Source organism: Carassius auratus, unplaced genomic scaffold (genome assembly GCF_003368295.1).
Source record: "Carassius auratus strain Wakin unplaced genomic scaffold, ASM336829v1 scaf_tig00214501, whole genome shotgun sequence".
Lineage (NCBI taxonomy): Eukaryota > Metazoa > Chordata > Actinopteri > Cypriniformes > Cyprinidae > Carassius > Carassius auratus.
The window spans coordinates 49,468-62,330 of NW_020527681.1; positions in this window are offsets into that span (position 1 = coordinate 49,468).

Consider the following 12,863-nt stretch of genomic DNA (forward strand, 5'->3'; position numbering starts at 1 on the left):
TGCTCACAGGAGCATGTTGTGGTTGTATTGGCAGAAGCATGTCTCGGTACTAGCAGTGTAGCAGATCTATTCCTCAAAGACCAGATAGATTAACATTATCATGTGCATTTCCATGCCAATCCCCCCGACAATTGTCATGATAGAAATAAAGCTATATAATGAATAGTTAATGCCTTTTTGTTTATAGCCACTTTTTTCTTTTACACTATCTAGACATGTTCTGACACTTGGGTTTTGATTGACCACTATTTTCTATTTTCTATGATTTATACAAGGGAACTTGAATGATGCTTCATGGTAATTGTAGAACAACTGTTTTATATATTCATATATTTTCTCAGTTGACTCATTTTTCTCACTCATGGGAACTCGAGCTCTAGGTCACCATCCTCAGTGCAGACTTTTATTTCCCCTGACTCTGAGAAACTAGTTCATGTTTTCTCTCTTCTAGCTTTTCTGCCATCACATGTCTCAGTCCTTTGCAACTTCCTCAACATGTGAGTTTGTTTCTCTTCAAGTCCAAAGCCAGTCATTGTTACAGTATCTATTGGCAGTTAATAGCAAGAGTTCATCAGAACATCTTACTTTATTTTAATGTATACATATCTGTGATGAAATATACTTTTTTAACATAATGCTTTTTTGTAATAGTATAATAGTATTTCTGTGGTTCACTAATGTTCTGCCTAGACTAGCTAAAGATGCTTCAGTTGTGTTTTTGATTAATGGAACATAAAGCACTTATTTCTTTCCATAAAATAAACATACAGAATGCTTCTTAGAATTCTAACATTATTTTTGTCCTGAGTTTTTTTTAATGTGAGCCTTGACTATGTTACTAATTCCATAAAAAAAAAAAAAAAAAATCTTGATTCCTGTTTCATAATGTCACATTACTACATGTGACAGGCTCACTTTTAACTACAAGTCACTTCCTGTAAACATCCTGAAAATGTCTGGCCTTTGCCCTTTTTTTGGGATTTCCTACTGTACAAATGGCAGCTTAGAGCAATGCATCGACCTTGATTGCAGAAGAGCGGAAACTGACGTTCTGATGTTTTGTTTTTCCTTTCAGCAACAAGCAGCTGCAAGGAGCTATAATGGTCACAGTGGAAGACATCTGCACTAAATTATCTTTATAGGGCTGCACAAACAAAGGGTGTGTCATGATTGTTATTTCCCTGCAACTACACAAAACATCTGCTTTATATAAAGTGAAACTACAGTATAAAAACAATGAAGTACAATAGTCCTTTTTCTGAAGGCAGTGAATGAAGCATAATTCGCTGAAGACCATTAGGGGCTTTTATTCAGGACTTGTGTCCATCAGCGTGGTTTTAATTACTTTTCTAAATACGAAATTATTTTTCTAAATACTGTCTAATTTGTTTAATATAAACTTTAACATTACATGGATGCACAATAAGAAATTTGTTTTATTAGACATCAAATTGAAACAGAAGAAAGACTAATGCAAATCTTTTTAGGTAACCAATAAGGAAATTGAATACCCAATAACAGTCAAGATTTCATATGCAGCCTAGACTTATGCAAAGTAATATTTAGTATAGGCCTATAATATTAAGTAGGCTGTATGATATAAAATTGTATTTAATTCAGTAACTCCTACACATGATTTCTGGGTCTGCATGATATTCTGAACGAAGCACTCGTATGAGTCGATTCTCTTCTGTAAATATAAATCACAATGCACTGATGTTGTCCGACTCCTGAAAGAAAGAAAGAATGATTATCAGTCGTCTTCAGATGAAGTGTTTAAAGTTATATTTTCAGCCTTCTCTTGCCCCAGCCCTAGTCAATGTCACATTAACTGAGATGGCCAATCAAATCAAAGTAGGCGGGGTTTACCATTCACAGAAGCAGATTGCAATTTCCAGCGCGAAGCATCAGTTTAATGTTGAAATGAAACCGCAACGTAAGTTATGGTAGTTGCAACCAGGGGCGTTGCACAAGATCTTGGGCCCTATGCATAGGCAGTCCTGATGGGCCCCCATGGCCCCGTCCATGAAAATATCCAGGTAAAATAAAATATATTCCAGACTTTTCAAGGGCTCTCTCTTCCTTTGGGGCCCTGGTAATCAGTACTGGTTTTACCCCAGTCAGACGCCCCTGGTTGCAACTCATTTAATATTAGTCAAATGTTTTTTTTTTTATGTTAGAAATATGGCCATTTTGATAGAGAGGGGTGATTTGTGAATGAGCTGATTCTGTGCCTCTCTACAAAAAATGAAGTTGTGATTTTAGTTACTTCAAAACAGCGATTTTACCTCATCGTTTTTGAGTAATACAATGTTGCGATCCAGTACCAAAGCTATTTTATTATTAGCAAAAGTCACGGTAGACAACATGTTTCTTTGTGTGCATGCGTCAAGTGGTGAATTAATAACTTTTATATGATGTTCAAAATCAGTCTGATATTGAATGATTTTTAACTGGATTCTCTTCTGCTCTTCAAGTCTGTATTTATTTGTAAAAATTAAAATACAGAAAACAATGTCATTGGTTTTCTATGTGACCATAGGCTATTTTAAAATATATATTTTTTCTGTGATACAGCGCTGAATTTTCAGCATCATTAATCCAGGGGGAAGTTCAAACTCAGACCGGTACACAACGTTTTCTATAGTTTCCGGTTTGAACGACATGTTTCCTGGAAATAGTGTGCAACAGGGTTTGAGATAGGTTTTCTCTCGTTTGATGGGTGTGTCAGAAATGTCAGCCTAATCAGCAGCAACATGTACTGTATATAAACCACACAGTAAAGAGACAGCTCACACAATTATTATAGGGACTGCTGCACAGACATTTAGAAATTGATTTTAAAAAGCAAAGTATTTAAAATTAAAATAAAGCTATGTAAACATCATAGTGTCAAAAGTATCAACTCAAGCTTTTTACTCAAGTAAAAGTGTAAAAGTACTTGTTTCAAAACTACTTAAAGTATTAATATGATCTTACATTAAAAGTAATGTATGAAAAAAAAAAGCCATTAAGAACAAAATCTTAGGCCGCTCCACAAGGGGCAAATTGTGCACTATTTAACCAGTTAAAGTCTGCACCCTGAAGCGGGCGTCCTGAACACCCCTTGACTTGAACGTGTCAGTGTTTACTAATAGATTAAATGAAACAGGACAAATTTAATCTTGACAAACTATATAGCATTATAAAGATCACTGTTTTTAAATGGAAAGCTTATAAAAATTTATTTGCTACATTTGTGTAAGCAGCCCACATCAAAATATGAAGAATAAAAACACAGTACATGCCAGAGTCATAAATACAATAATAAGTAATAACGAGTCATAAATACATCCACAGCTGTAAATCCTGGTTTAGTTGGAATGGTAAGGGTCCACTGAACAACATTCATGGAGCACGTTTAGTCACAATAACGTTGTAATATGGATCATAATTCCTTTGTTTACGTTTCAGTTATTCAGGGACATTATTGTTTGTGTCTGTTAAGGAATAACTGAAACTGCGTCTTGGTAGTAAAAATAAGGGCATGGTTTCGTAGCGTACAGTGTCACAAACAGAATGAGACGATCCACAAAAAAAAAAAAAAAAAGTGAAAGAAAAGCTGAAGATTTTTATTTGAATTCTGGCGCTCTCTCGTGACGTGTGCTCTGGCGCACCTGTCAGCTGATAGAGGCGTAACTTAGTGATCGTCTTTTTCTTTGTTTTATTTTTCAACATTTTTCATGTATGTGTTATTGTGTTTTATGTTGAATGTCCCGCCATAATGGGGGGTGCTGGCTGACAGGTTAAGTTGAGAAATAATAACTTTTAAGAAATGTATTTTTTGATAAACGAACCCAACACATGCTATGTCCTTCCTTACTGAAGTGTGATGTGATTTGTGCCATGTGTGCAGGTGCGATGGATCGCGTACAGACCAATAGGGTGTCGGAATGGAATATGTTTATACTTCTCATCCAATCACAATCAAATTCACCTCATCTGGACGGCGCGATTTATCTGGGTAGTTTTTTTTTTCAGTAACGAAGCTATTTTCAAAATGTAAGGAGTAGAAAGTACAGATAATTGTGTGAAAATGTAAGCAGAAGAAGTAAGAGTCGACTAAAAAATAATTACTCCAGAAAGTATAGAGACCCCAAATTTCTACTTAAGGTAACAAAATATTTGTACTTCGTTACTTGAAACCTCTGGTAAACACTTGCATTTTTAGTGTCCCATCAGGTAATGAAAAGTTAGACACACACTTGTGGTCTTCATCCTCACTTGAACACTTGGGTCAAATAGAGGAAATACGTCATAGAAGTAGTTAAGTGCAAAGACCACAAGTGTGGATATTTGGACAAGGCTTAAGTGCATTCTTTGTCTAAGGCCACATCATGAATAAACAAATAAGTATAAACCATGAGGAAACAAATGTTTTTTCTCTGAGCTCCTGTGGTTTCTGCAGATGCATTATCTACATACAGATATATAATTGTAGTGTAAACACCAGTGTTGGGTGTTTTATACTTTTATACATTTTATACTTTTAGGTCAACTTTGACCTGCTTAACTCATTTAAATGAGTAGAACTTTGAGTGAGAACAAATTCATCTGCTGTAAGTGCAGAATCAGACAATTTAGAATGTTTACACTGCAGCATGATGAATGTTACAGTCTGTATCTGTTTATAATGTGCTAAAAACGAAGAATTTAGCTTATGAAATATCAGAATGGTGTTTATGAACTGTGTAGTAATACAGACAAAGCATAATGTGCACGAAAGACCCAAAATGTTGGTTTTTGTTAGGAGTGGACAAAATTTGCATTAGTGACTGCTAATGTCATGTCGGCTGCATGTACATGTCAGTGAGTATGAAATATGGTACTTATAGCTTTGAAATGATTAATACAACTTAAAATATCTCAAATTGTGTTCTGAAGATGAACAAAGCTTTTATGGGTTTGGAACTGTGATTAATGTGAAAGTGATTAATGACAAAAATTTTCATTTAGCAGTGGTGTATTCCTTAAAGTTACTTTTCAGTCTGAGTAATTAGAAAAGTAATTTAAATACATTTCTAAAATGTAAATTTTGTCCCAGAAAGCATTTATTGAAATAATTGCCGTTTGATCTTGTGTGTTTGCAGATCTTGCGGTGAAGGCATGTCTTTCCCACAGATAAAGCCATAACCAGTAATATCACTACACCAGTTAGTTTCAATGGGTTAAGTTGTGACAGCTGAATGACATTTATCAGAATCAGAATCAGAATCAGAAAGAGCTTTATTGCCAAGTATGTTTGCGCATACAAGGAATTTGTTTTAGTGACATTAGCTTCCAGTACACAGAGACACCAACACACAGACAAAAAAAAAAGAAAAGAAAAAAATGTAGCCAAATAAATAAGTGTATAAACAATTGTGCTATAAATGATAATGGGATAGGATTGAAAAAGATGCAGGGATGTACTAGGATGGAGGAGTAACAAATAAATATAAGGATGTTGCAATTTTGTTTGCATAAGCATAAGTGGGGAACATTTAACTGTTCATGAGGTAGATTGCCTGGGGGAAGAAACTGTTTTTGTGCCTTGCTGTTCTGGTATTTGCGGCTCTGAGACGCCGGCCAGATGGCAAAAGTTCAAAGATGGGGTGACTTGGATGTGTGGGATCCAGAGTGATTTTATGAGCCCTTTTCCTCACTCTGGATGTATACAGTTCTTGAAGGGTGGGCAGGGGAGCACCAATAATCCTTTCAGCAGTCCGAACAGTTCTCTGTAGTCTTCTGATGTCTGATTTTGTTGCTGAGCCAAACCAGACAGTTATTGAGGTACACAGTACAGACTCAATGACGGCTGAGTAGAACTGTTTCAGCAGCTCCTGTGGCAGGTTAAACTTCCTCAGCTGGTGAAGGAAATACAACCTTTGTTGGGCCTTTTTTACAATGGAGTCAATGTGATTGTCCCACTTCAGGTCCTGAGAGATAGTGGTTCCCAGGAATCTGAATGACTCCACTGCAGTCACAGGGCTGTTCATGATGGTGAGTGGGGAAAGTGCAGGTGGGTTTCTCCACGATCCACGATCATCTCCACTGTTTTGAGCGTGTTCAGCTCCAGGTTGTTAAGACTGCACCAGACAGCCAGCTGCTCAACCTCTTGTCTGTAAGCAGACTCATCACCGTCCTGGATGAGGCCGATGACTGTAGTGTCATCTGCAAACTTCAGGAGCTTGACACAGGGGTCTTTAGAGGTGCAGTCGTTGGTGTAAAGGGAGAAGAGCAGAGGGGAGAGAACACATCCCTGAGGGGCGCCAGTGTTGGTGGAGCAGCTGTTTGATGTGAATTTCCCCAGTCTCACTAACTGTTGCCTGTCTGTCAGAAAGCTGGTGATCCACCGACAGATAGAGCTAGGAACAGAGAGCTGGGTCAGTTTGGTCTGGAGGGTTGTTGGGATGATGGTGTTGAAAGCCGAACTAAAGTCCACAAACAGGATCCTCACATAAGTCCCTGTTTTGTCCAGATGTTGCAGGATGAAGTGCAATCCTATGTTGATTGCATCATCCACGGCCCTGTTTGCTCGGTAAGCAAACTGCAGGGGGTCCAGTAAGGGTCCAGTGATGTCCTTCAGATAACCCAGAACCAGTTTTTCAAACGACTTCATGACGACAGATGTTAGAGCCACAGGCCTGTAGTCGTTAAGTCCTGTTATCTTGGGTTTCTTTGGGATGGGGATGATGGTGGAGCGTTTGAAGCAGGAAGGTACTTCACACAACTCCAGGGATCTGTTGAAGATCTGTGAAAAGATGGGGGCCAGCTGGTCAGCACAGATTTTCAGACAAAGAGAAAACAGTAATACTCCATTAATGTCTCCAAACATCAAATTACTGTATAAATATCAATTTTCCACTATTGATTTCTGCTATTCATTTTTCAGAACTATTAACTTCAAATATCCAACAGTATGTGATCGATTCTTCTCAGTACTTCTGTAACATTAGTGTTTAAAGTCACATGATCTCCCTCCATCTCTGACACAGTCCTTATTTCCTTATATCCATTTTAACATCAAACACACATGCAAAACATATTCAACATGTTGACATGAGCATGAGTTATTATAATTTTTTTTACCTACCCTTTAAAAATATTGATAATGTCACAATAGATAGATTGCATTTCGGAACTAAACTAGCTGAAACCACTCGAGAGCAAAAACCAATGACAGAAGAAGAAATATTTGCGAACAATACAAACATACAGAAGCCACTTCTTGACGCTTGTTCTTGAGGAATATACATTGTTTTGTGAAAATTGCCCTGCTTCTCACAGTTTAGCTACAATCAACATCATGAAACATGAAATATCTTCACAGAATCTATATGCACATCAGATAATTATGTCTTTCATAAACACAAACAGGATGAAGACTGTGACCTCTTTGAACTGTATGGAAACAGTACTCGTTCTACTTTGTGGTTTGCATGTCTAATCTACATCTTCTTCCTGTCAATTTCCTTTAAGCATGAAAAAACTAGATTTTATATATCCATAATTGATCAACAGAATATTTTGTATCATATGCATATCAGAAATCACACCCACAGGTTATATTAATTTATGTTTTAACATGGTATGATAAACATTCTAACAAAACCTGTTGATTATATATCAGTTTCATAAAAGTTTAATAAAAGCATGACATTTCAATTCATGTCTATTCCCCCTCGTTCTCACTATCTAGAGATTTTCTGTCACTTTGGATTCTGGTTGGCCACTATTTCCTGTACATCAAAGAGACAGAAGTCTAATAATGTTGAACAGTAGCTCCGTTGAGGTTAATGTTCAAAGTCTTACTGCCACTGTCAGTTACACAATGCCCAACTCATCATGGCAACGGTTTGTTTGTTGTCTTGTGTCTCATCTCAGTTGACATCAAGGCCAGGTTCCTTTGAGTAACTGTTAAGTCAGCTTACTATTACCATAGCTCTTCCACAACATACACCACCTGTACCACATGTGACCACATTGCATCTCATCTTGACTCATTTCGAAAAGAGCAGGTAGTGTGTCACAGTAGCTGGGTTTCCATCAACCTGCTTTTATGTGCACTTTGAAGTATCGCATCAGAATCGAGAGATGGAAATGCTGAATTTTGAATAAAAATGTCTTAATTCACAAAAAGGTTCAACCGGTTTAAATCACCGTCATTCATGAATGAATGAATTATATTTATGCAATTTTCCACATAATACTCTGCGATGATCACATTACACAAATCTGAAATTGCACGTCAAAATGACCCCCAAAAGTGACCCCCAAAATGTTACATATCACGTTTTCAGGGGATGTTTACATATTGTCACGGGGTTGAAGGAACACATGACAAGGAGAGCTCAAAATAAATATCCCGGAGGGTGAATTTATTAACAAGAATGCCGTTAAGGTGGGAGTGGGTGTGCTGAGTGTTCTTGTGCTCTCCATGCGAGTCCGGCGGCGAACGAGCTTCAGGTGTGGCCGATCAGCTCGTGATGAGGCTCTGCAGGTGCAAGGTGTTCGTTTCCAGGGCAACGCTGATCTGTTCTCGGGACGCTCATCACACCGTTGGCGGTGCCAGCGTGGTGGTGAACCGTGAAGTGGAAATCCTGGAGCGCGAGGAACCACCGGGTCACCCGAGAGCTGGTTTCTTTGGCTCTGGACATCCATTGTAGGTCCGCATGGTTGGTGAACAGTGTGAACTTCCTTCCTAACAGGTAGTAGCGCAGCTCCATGATAGCCCACTTCATGGCGAGCTTTTCCCTTTCCACGGCTGCATAGTTCTTCTCGGCCGCCGTCAGCTTCCTGCTGATGAATAAAACACGATGTTCCTCACCTCCCTGGAGATGGGACAGGACAGCTCCCAATCCTGATTCCGAGGCATCTGTTTGCAATAGGAAGAGGCAGCTGAAATCCGAGGACCGGTTCGGAGGTCAGCGCATGTTTTATCCGGTGAAATGCCTCGTCTGCCTCGTCGCTCCATATCACTCGCTCGGGCTGCCCCTTCCTAGTTAGGTCTATCAGAGGGGCGGCTATGGAAGAGAAGTTGGGGATGAAACAGCGATAGTACAACCCCAGAACCCAGAAAGGCTCGTACCTGCGTCTTCATACTGGGCCGGGGAGCCACCTGCATCGCCTCGACCTTCCTTTCTTGAGGTTTGATCAGTCCCCGGCCCACCTGGAATCCCAGATACCTCGCTTCGATCAGGGCCAGGTGACATTTTCGGGGGTTGGCGGTTAGTCCAGCCCTCCAGAGTTCCCTTAGCACCCTCCGCAGATGCTCCAAATGGTCCTCCCACCGCTCTGAGTGGATGACTACGTCGTCTAGGTAAGCGGCGGTGTACTGCTGGTGAGGCCGCAATAGGACGTCCATCAGCCTCTGAAACGTCGCGGGAGCCCCGTGAAGGCCGAAGGGAAGGGCCCGGTATTGCCAGTGTCCACTGGGTGTGGAAAACGCTGACTTGGGCTTGGCTTCCTCCGTTAGTGGTACTTGCCAATATCCTTTGGTGAGGTCCAAGGTGGATATAAAATGGGCCCTTCCCAGAAGGTCGAGTAGTTCATCCACCCGGGGCATTGGATATCCGTCAAATTCCGATACTTCATTGAGCCAGCGGAAGTCATTACAAAACCGGAGGGTGCCATCGGGTTTTGGGACCAGGACGATTGGGCTGGACCACGGTCTGCAGGTAGGTTGAATTACCCCCAACTTCAGCATGTGTTGAATCTCTTCCTCAATAGTGCACCGGCGAGCCTCTGGGATCCGGTAGGGCCGTTGTCTAATGATGACTCCTGGTGGTGTCTTGATGCCATGTTTGGATGGCATTGGTCCGCCTGGGGAGGTCAGAGAACACATTGGAAAGCTGACCGACCAGGTGCTGCAACTTCGTTTTCTGTCCAGCAGACAGATCCGGGTTCATATCCACGGTCGCTGGTTCCACAGCGGCGAGGGCAGCGGCTTGGTCCCGAGTTACTATCCACTGCTTGAGCAGGTTAATATGATACAACTGTCCCATCTTTTCTATGACCGTGTAGGGCCCTTGCCAGGTGGCCAGAAACTTACAAGCTGCTGTGGGTACCAACACCATCACACGATCCTCCATCTGGAACTCCCTTGGCTGGGCCTGCCGGTCATAATGCCATTGTTGAGCCCGTTGTGCTTTGGTCATGTGGTCCCGGACTAATGGCATTATGCGATCGATCCTCTGCCGCATTTCGGTGACATGTTCGATGACGGAACGTTGGGAAGAGGGCTGCTGTTGCTCCCAAGCCTCCCTGGCGACATCCAGTAGCCCCCTTGGCTGTCGGCCGAACAGCAACTCAAATGGGGTGAAGCCGGTGGACGCTTGGGGGACTTCTCAGACTCCGAAAAGGACGTATTGCAGCATCAGATCCCAGTCGCACTTGTCTTCTGCTGCCACCCATCGCAGCATTTGCTTGAGGGTCTTATTAAAGCACTCTGTCAGTCCATCCGTCTGGTGGTGGTATACTGACATCCTTAGCTGCTTCACCTGGAGTAAGCGGCAGAGGTCAGCCATTAGCCGGGACATGAACGGGGTCCCCTGATCGGTCAGTATCTCCGCTGGGATGCCGACTCGGCTGAAGAACAGGAAAAGCTCATGCGCCATGTTCTTGGCCGTGGCTTTTCGAAGGGGCAAGGCTTCCGGATACCTGGTGGCATAGTCGACAATCACCAGGATGTGTTCATGTCCCCGGGCTGACTTCAGCAACGGCCCCACCAGATCCATCCCGATGCGCTCGAAGGGCATTCCTATGATCGGCAGCAGAATGAGCGGGGTGGGGGGAGGCGGTTTTGGTGAAGTCTTCTGGCATATGGGGCAGGCCTGACAGAACTGCTTGACTTTGGCGTCCAACCCTGGCCAATGGAACCGGTCACGAATTCGCTGCGCAGTGTTTGCTGCCCCTAGGTGGCCAGCCATGGGGTGTGTGTTGGCCAGCTGCAGAACCACCTCCGTTTTTGATCGGGGCACTACCAGTAACTGTTTCTTCTCCCCCCTCCACTGGGCAACCCAAAAGAGCAGGCTGTTCTCCACAATGAAGTGCGGGAGAGGATGTGGTTTTGGCCGGACATCCTTGCCCTCCAGCGTGCACACTTGGGCCCAGCAGTGTTTCAGCCTGTCATCCTCACACTGGCCTCGGCGGCGCGGCTTCTGCTGGGTGTGCCTTGACGGGCCCCTCTGGGGCTGGCAGGCTGGGTAGTGGTGGCCAACAAGACCTCAAAGCCCGACCAATCTCTCCCGAGCAGCACCGGTACTGGTAAGTCTCTTATTATTCTGACTTCGATTGGCCAGGACCAGAGATGGTGACGCGGCGGGCAGGGACCTGTCGCGTGTCTCCGTGTACACAGGTTATCGGGAATTGGGCTTTACTGTCACTCTGAGGTGGGAGGACGTGGGTTTGGACCAAGCTCACGGCACTTCCGGAATCCAACAGGGCCTCCGGGGCTCCTACCGGTTGGTGCTGATGTAATATACAGCCTGCTAGCCAGGTCCGCGCGGGAGTCGAAGTGGGATCCGTGGGCCCTCCGGTGCGCGTTGTCCCTGGACCACCCTCCGGGGAAACGGCTGCGCTCGCTCTTCCACTTCCCGGCTTCGGGCCGCCTCGGCCAGCTCAATCGCCTCCACCAGCTCTAGGGTCATCCTGGGGTTCCACATAGCAACCACCTGATGATGGACGTGGGGCAGGGCGTGCAGGAGGTGGTCAATCACCACGTGTTCCATCACTTGGGCGGCAGTTCTCCATCAACCAGTGTTGTGCCAATCTTGTTACTTCAGCGGCCTGGGCGCGAGCCGGCACCCGGGGTGGAAAGGTCCACTTGTGGAACTGTTGTGCCGCACACACCGGGGACAGCCCCACGCGGGCCAGGATTTCTCGCTTGACGTCGTCGTAGCGGTCTGCCAGGGCCGCAGGCATGCTGAATACGGTCCGCTGTGCTTATCCCGTGAGCAGGGGGGCAAGGGCTCGCGCCCAGTCATCGCGCTGCCATCCCTCCAGGGTCGCCGTGTTTTCGAACATTTGCAGGTATACTTCTACGTCATCGTGAACTGACATCTTGGGCAACAGCTGGGTGGCTTGAACCCGGGGCTCTACGACCGGTATGCGTTGTCAGCTGGCGAGGCAGAGGGCAGCAAGTTCCTGTTCCGTCACACCCTGGCCAGATGCTCCACAATTTGGTGCTGGTGGAGACGTACCTCCGCCAGGCGTTGCAGCAATTCATCCATCCGTGTGGAAGAGCGCTCGCCGATCTGGGGAACACAGGGGAAGAGAAAAAAAACAATAATTTGTCAACGGAGATCACTTGTCGGTGTACTTCCACTTGCTATTGACCACATTCTCCACCATCTGTCACGGGGTGGAGAGAACACACGACAAGGAGAGCTCAAAATAAATACCCCGGAGGGTGGATTTATTAACAAGAGTGCCGTTAAGGTGAGTAGTGGGCATGCTGAGTGTTTTTGTGCTCTCCGTGCGAGTCTCCCGGTGCTGGGTGCTCGTCTGTGCAGTTTCTTGTAGGCGCTGATCGGTCACACACTGGTGTCTGCAGAGAGAGGAGTAAACACAGGTTAGATCTCAGCCCCATTGGAGATATCAGTCTCCTCGTTGTGGCGTCGGTTACGGCTTATCTTGCCGGCAGCGAACGAGCTTCAGGTGTGGCCGATCAGCTCGTGATGAGGCTCTGCAGGTGCAAGGTGTTCGTTTCCAGGGCAACGCTGATCTGTCCTCGGGACGCTCGTCACAATATACTCCACAAGAAAAAATAATAACTGAATTTATTAAAATGACCCCATTCAAAAAAGTCTATATACCCTTCAGTCTTTTCACTGTGTGTGGGT